The 7674-nt window shown below is 35.9% G+C and overlaps 1 pseudogene; it reads left to right on the top strand.

Moving 5' to 3' along the window:
- Nucleotides 1-1825: 1825 nt before the first annotated feature.
- Nucleotides 1826-2375, top strand: LOC106734857 (60S ribosomal protein L9 pseudogene; annotated as a pseudogene).
- The last annotated feature ends 5299 nt before the right edge of the window (nucleotides 2376-7674 follow it).

Raw genomic sequence — 7674 nt, 5'->3', positions numbered from 1 at the left:
CTCTTTCCTAGCAAAGTATCTCAGATCTCCAGATCTCAGCTAGCTCGGTGCTTTGGATCCTTTACTATGCTGATTTTTGTTATTGCTTTTAATTTCCTATGTTTCAGAAAACTTTTGATCATTCTTGGTAATTTCAAGTGTTCTTTCTTAGAAATTTCAGGCAAAATGTGTCTGAGTAGTTATTATTTTAAACCTTAATTGCAGAGGAGCACTTGGTGCTTCTCATTGGCCATCTTCATCCCTCTCCTATTGTTCCTGTACAAACTCTCGTTCTTTGCCTCAAGCTTTATCACAAACTTTTATTATTTTACTTCATAAATATTTGTCACTCATATTATGAAAAACAACACTGTGGCTACCAACTGAAAGTTCCTCATATTCTCACCAAAAATAATATCTATGTTTATAACAATTTAAATTTCCTGTGCTGAAGTGTTAGAGAGTTTACTCCTTCCTGATGCCCTAGTAAGAATTCCTTATTGTACCTTGCTTTTTCAGGACCTTGCTTCATAGCTTTCCTTTCTTTCTCCCATACCCTTTGTATTGGTGATTTCCTTTTAAAACATTCAGATATTTCCCATTGTAGACTCCTTATCTTTAGACCTTAGGTATCCTTTTAATTACTCTCTACTGACCTTATTTCCTTTTCCCAAACTTTTTAAAGGATACAAATTGCTTTCTTGGTTTCTTTATCTTTAATTGACTGTCAACTTAATCTACAGCACCTGAAGCAAAACTAGAGTAAACTCACTAGGTGCTTAGTATATTGACAAACACTTGTAGCAAATCTTGGTTAACTTTTGGCAAAATGGATAGGTATGCTGATAGATTTTATTACATTCTTTGGAGAATCAAAATTACTCATCAATATTGAAATTCAATCAGAATTTCATTTTGGCTCATTTGGCTAAGTAGATACAACCTATTTATGGACACATAATAATTAACCACAAGCAAAGTGGATTTCCAATCAAGAATTTTAAGCTCTGGTTTTCTAATAATAAACCTTCTCCCTTGAGTAAAGACCTTCTAGAGAGTATGATATGACCTTAGCACGATTTTTTTTTAAAGAAAACTAGCAATAACATATTTTCCCATCTGTCAGTGTAGGGAGAATTATTGTATATTAGTATCAGATGTCTCAAAGCAATATCTGGGGTGATTTTTATTAAGGTTCTACCATAATAATGTTATTCAAGGAAGATATTCTAGTTAAGGGTATACTGACCTCTACGTTTGAAATTCCAACATTTATAAACATAGTTCTCTGTGATTCACTCTTACCTATTTTAAATTAAGAAACTCATGATGTAATTTTGATTTTTTTCTATGAAATGTCAATATCTAGAAAAAATGTGATGTATTTTTAGCTGAGACTTCTCTTAACTATTTATAAACCAGTTCTTTTATGTCATTCACTCATCAACCTAAATTTAATCTCTTTAAAGATGTTTTCTTTTACCACTCTGTGTTTCCTGTTCTTGTTTCTTTATTAGAATTTAAATTCTATAAAAGAAGGGACTTTTTGTATTTTTTATATTATCTTCAGTGCCTGACTAGAATAGTGGATGGCAAAACATAAGTACTCAGGGCCCAGCAGGTGACTTGCTGGTTAAGGCATTGGACACCCACATGGCTGACCATGGTTCAAGTACCAGTCCTGGTGGCTTACTCTCTCTCTCTTCTGATGAGTGCAAATCTCTATAGCAAATTTTAAAAATAATAATAAATTAAATTAAATTATTAAATATTTTTTAAAAAAAATAAGTACTCCAGGGCTCTACTCCAGGCATCGGAAGCCATCATCTCTGGGAACGCCAGCAGGATGAAGACCATTCTCAGCAACCATACGGTCGACATTTCCCAGAACGTAGACATCATCCTGAGGGGATGCACCGTCATTGTGAAGGGCCCCTGAGGAACCCTGCGGAGGGACTTCAACCACATCAATGTCGAGCTCAGCCTCCTTGGGAAGAAGAAGAAGAGGCTGCAGGTTGACAAATGGTGGGGAAACAGAAAGGAGCTGGCGACCGTTCGCACTATCTGTAGTAACATCCAGAACATGATCAAGGGTGTTATGTTGGGCTTCCACTACAAGATGGTCTGTGTACGCTCATTTCCCCATCAAGGTCGTTATTCAGGAGAATGCGTCTCTTGTTGAGATCCAAAATTTCTTGGGTGAAAAATACATCCGGAGTTCAGTAGCTCAAGCCCAGAAAGATGAGTTGATCCTTGAAGGCAATGATCTTCAACTTGTTTCAAATTCAGCTGCTTTGATACAGCAAGCTACGACAGTTAAAAATAAGGATATAAGAAAATTCTTGGGTGGTATCTATGTCTGTGAGAGGGGTACAGTTGAGCAGGCTGATGAGTAAGATCGAAGAGTTTTCCAGCTACAGTAACAAGCTGGATAACTTCTAAGACCTTCATATGATATTTTAAAGATGATAATAAAAGACAGAAATTGATTTGAAACTTTCTTAAACTGATTATCCTTTTCCAATTACTTGGCAAATAAGCAACTAAGGAGTAAAGAATTACTCCTAGCAATAGGAGTATGCTAAGAACAATGCAGAATCCCTGATCAAGAATTTTTTTGTTTAGTTGTTTTTCTTCACAGGAACAAGTGGCTTAAATCTGATTTTTGAAGGAATAGCAAGGATATTTCAGGCAAGAGAAAAATAATAGCAGAGAATGTGGTTCTTCATGGATATAAAGGTTGAGGGAGATCCTGAGGCTAATTTTACCACGGCATCAATTTTTATTTGCTACAGACACATCCTAGCCACTTGTAAAGAGATACCTGAGGAGTGGAACAAAGTGACAAAGCCTTACTACGAGCTACAAGATGTAGTTTGTGACATGATAAAGAATAATTTTGCCATCCAACATCTCAGTAATCTATCCTACTTCAGCCGTGCACCCTAGACCTTGTTTATTCTTAAAACATTATTCTTTCATAATCTTTTAATTCCTTGTGTCTCACTGTAAGTGTGATGGGATTTTACCATGCTGGAACATAACGTAACACGGTTCTCGCCAAATCTTAAAACAAAAAATAAGTACTCAACACTGATTTGCTAAACAAATGAAGCATCTGAACCACATTTTTAAAGTATGGAAAGAAATCTAAAAAAGAATTAAGAAAATGCATTAATTGAATTGCTTTTCTCAATAAATATTAATCACACACATGAAACATTCCAAATGGTATTGTGTAAGATTGAGAAAGAATTCTTTTGGTAAAAAAATTATTATATTTTATTTGTTATTATCAATATTATTTTTAATTTGACCAGAGTAAGAGAGAGGGAAAGTGAGAAAACAAGCTGCTAGGTCCAGGACTTACACTGTGGTCAGCCATGTGGGAGTCCAGCATCTTAACAACCACACCACCTGCCAGCCCAGTGAGAAGGGATTTTTACAATTGCATGGGATGTGATGTTGATGTTGGACTGCGAGAAATCTAAAAATAACCTCAAAAGAGGAGTGGCGTTAATAGAATTTCTCAAATAATTCTATTATACAACGAACATTGTTCTCAATTATAAGCCTTAATTAAAATACATATTACCACCAGATAAGAGACTAAACTCTAAATTTTATATAGCATAAAATACGGGATTTACTTTACCACATTAGTATGAATGAAAAAAGTCAGGTTTTCTGTTGCTAATGAAACATAGAATTAAAATAGAGGTAGTTGAGTATTTCTATTTTCATTTTTTTGAGATTTCCAATTTAAAATATAATCCCTTATATTATGCACAGGTATGCCAAGTAATATATGTATACCTTAGTTTAATGCAATAGAGAAGATGTGATTATAATTTTTGTTATGAGTTTTTCTGACACACAGACTATTTCTGTTAACTGCTTAGCAAACAGCTGGTGGTATTCAGGTTTTGACACTAGAAGTTAAAATCTTTACTAAGAAGCGAATTATTTTGGGTCTATATTTTGCCTGGTTTTTCATCTTCAATGGAGTCAATAAATACATTATTATTTAATCATGCATAAAAGTGTTATCACTCCTCTATTTAGCTAGATAGAATTAAAAACAATAACAAACTAAAATGGAGGTGAAATACTCCTTCAGACTACTTAAGTTTCACACATAATACCTTTGATAAGAAGACTATAATAAGAACTTAATTCTAAGCCTGGAATTGTTTTTTATAATTATTTATTTTTTACTTGTTTATTTATTATTGTTATTATTATTATTATTCAGTTTTACCAGAGAGAGAGGGAGAGTGAAAAAGCAAGCTGCCAGATCCAGGATTTGAACCACATTTGGCCATGTGGGAATCCAACACCTTAACTCCCATGCCACTAGCTGGCCCAAAGGCTGGGACTTTTAAAATTATTATTATTATTAAGTTTGCTTTATTTAGCTACTACCAGAAGGAATGAGATGTGTAACTTTGCTCTTCTAGTAATTCATATTATAGAAATTCTCACTAACATATGCACCAAAACATAATTAGGAGTGTGCCTGGGATGAAGCATAATTTACTCGTCTGTACAATTTCTATATTAAATGAAATACCTTTGGATTTTCAAAGGATCTTGTTTACTTCAGCTTCCAAAATGTCCTTTCCATGATCCCCTATTTTAGCCAAGTTTGAGGGGAACAAAAGCAGATTCTTTTCTGAAATTTCAATTATTCTCTTCATCAACCACTGGTAAATATTCTTAGTACTGCTTAAATGAGACAAATCAGGGAAACATTATCGCTGGCTATGAAAGTAAGGATTTTAGTTATATAATATAATTTCAGAAATTATTCAGACCACACAATTTGGTGCCCCCTCCCCATCCCATTTCTCGGTAACAATGTTTATCCTTATTGTCACCTACTTGTTGTGGCTCCTGCCTCTTACTAATCCCTGGGCACACTCCTCTCACCTTATAGTGGAAACTGCCACCATCACCACCAGTTACTTCACTGTGGCCCTTCCAGAAATATGCTACCGTTTCTATCATGTATGATGACACCTGTTAACATGCCTTACCTCCCTCTCCCTAGAGCATGTGACCTCGTAGATGGTCATTGGCAAGATGGACCTTGTTTCTTGGGATTAGGAAAAATTGAAATTGTCTTTGAGAGGCCAGTGCATTAACATGATATTCCTGACTTCAGTTCTTCCTGCTCTCAATTTCCTCCTCCTTCCTACTAACACAAGTTATCCAATACTTGGTAAATGATCCTACTATTATTACGATGTATTTTAGGATAGTACAGCTATTTTTTAATACAAAAATTTAAGAAAATCGTGTTCTCTTCAATTGGCAACACAAAACCATTGTTAACATTTTGAAGAGGGTGGTAAAATGATGAAAATTGCTCTTGAGGAAACTTGTTGAATGGTATGACTTTGAAGAGAGAGAGAGGAATGGCAGCAGGGATTGTTCTAGCTGAGAGTACAATGATTTAAACCACAAAAAAATGGTGACTGCTAAAGAGAGCCCTATTACTTACATTCCTTCATGAACACTTGAGAGAAGCAAATATACACAAGTGTTTTAATAAATAGATATTTTAAAAGGTCAAAATCGCTTTGTGTTTACCTTCATATATTATTCCCAAAAATGTTGTATACAAAAATTTTAAAAATGTGTATTATCTTTGTGTTTGTTTTGTTTTGTGCATATGTAAAATCGATATTAAAATGAATTAAGTTTTAGGGTAAACATTTTCTGACACAATTTAAAAAAATGGGCTCATTAAAAAAAGTAGTCTGGAAGTTCCTGAGATTTAGAATTTCCATAGTGCAGGGATCAGCAGAGGGTGTAATGGATATGTCGCTAGACACCCACATGGTCGACCATGGTTCAAGTCCTAGACCTGGAGGATTGAAACTCATGCCAGGCATATGTGCATGCATGCCCAAAATCCCAAGAGGAGAAAGGAGGAGAAGGGATTGGAGCATGGCCATCTCCCCCCAGGAAGTGATTTCTTGGTTTTTGTCTTTTTTCAACGAGTGCACACACCCTATAGCAAAAAATCTGTCTCAAACAAACAAACAAAAAATTCCATAGGGCAACTCAGCTGTGGTAGTCGGTGCAGTAGGAGTCCTCTGAAGAGGCCAAAGGTGATATGGGAAGGCTGCATGCACTTATCAGCCTCCTGGCTGCCTGCAATAATCGGGGGCAGAGGATCATAGCTTGAAGACCACAGACAAGGTGCCTGTCTCTCTCATTGTTTGTCCTCTCACTCTCTCTCTTCTGTCGATGAAATAAATAATTATATCACTTAAAAAATTTCCGTAGTGCACTTGAGGTTAACATTATTTGTGAAATTAAGTTCTTATTAACTATTAAATTCTCACAAACTTAAACTACATGCAGGTAAAACATTTGGAATGAACTATAATTAAAGACTACATTTTCCTTTTTAGCTGAGTTAAAACAAACTTGATAGCCTTTAAATATCATAAAAATTATTATGGGAGTAATGGTGAATATATAATTTCTTTAGTATGAACATTTCATATTCAATGAAAGGGTAAGATACAGATAATCTACTTTTCGGATTAGATAAAACCTAGAAACACTGACAAAATTTTAAAAATTCAAACACATGGGGCTAGTAGGTGGTGTAGTGGTTAAAGCTCTGGACTTCCCTGTGGTTGACCGCAGTCTGAGTCCTGTGCCCAATGGCTTGAAACTCATGCCAGGTACATGTGCATGAGTGCCCAAAATCCTGAGAGAAGAATGAGGGAGATTAGATTGTGGTATATGGCCATTCCCTTTTGGAGGTAATTTCTGTCTTTTTGCCTGTCTGTCTCTTTCTGTCTCTCTAGTGTGTGCACATGCCTTATAGCAAAGATTCTTAAAACAAACAAACAGGGGACCAGCAGTTAGCGTAATGGCTATGTCGCTGGACTCCCACGTAGTGGACCGCAGTTTGAGTCCTGGGCCCGTTGGCTTAAACTCTCTCCGGGTGCATGTGCGTGCATGCCCAATATCCTGAGAGGAGAATGGAGGAGAAAGGATTGCAGTGTGGCCATCTCCCCTGGGGGGTGATTTCTCACTTTCTGTCTCTCTGTTTCTCTCTGTCTTTCTGGCAAGCGTGCATGCCCTATAGCAAAAACCTCTCCAAAAAACAAACAAACAAACGATCAACAGCAAAAAACCCATGTAAACAATGTCTTAAACATGAGAATAGTATAGTCTTAGTAAACAGGGCTGGCAGGTGGCATGGTGGTTAAGATCACTGGACTCCCACATGGCCGACTGCGGTTTGAGTCCCATACCTGGCATCTTGCTTTCTCACTTTCTCTCTCTCTCATCCTTTTCAGGTCAGATTACAATAAATAAATAAGTAAATAAAGTTAAATAAAATAATTCTTAAAAAAATCTATCTATCTATCTATCTATCTATCTATCTATCTATATATACTCTTAAGTACATTGGGAGTAGCATCTACATTTCATTCTGTCTTTATATGCCCTACTACCTGCTTGAACTCTTTCAGGCTGATTCACAGAAGGGCAGAAAGAGAGAGAGAGGAAGAACATTTCTTTTCATGTCTTAACAGCATCAGCTGTCTGCCTCCAATTGTAGATATGGATGACCTTCGTTCAAGTAATTAACCAAATGGAAACTTCTTTCCATGTCAGTTATGGATCTTGCACACTAAAATGAAAGTAAAAATCAAGCTTTTT

Source organism: Tupaia chinensis, unplaced genomic scaffold (assembly GCF_000334495.1).
Source record: "Tupaia chinensis unplaced genomic scaffold, TupChi_1.0 Scaffold000237_1, whole genome shotgun sequence".
NCBI lineage: Eukaryota > Metazoa > Chordata > Mammalia > Scandentia > Tupaiidae > Tupaia > Tupaia belangeri.
Note: the sequence above shows the minus strand (reverse complement) of the source record. Positions and strands in the feature narration are given on the sequence as shown.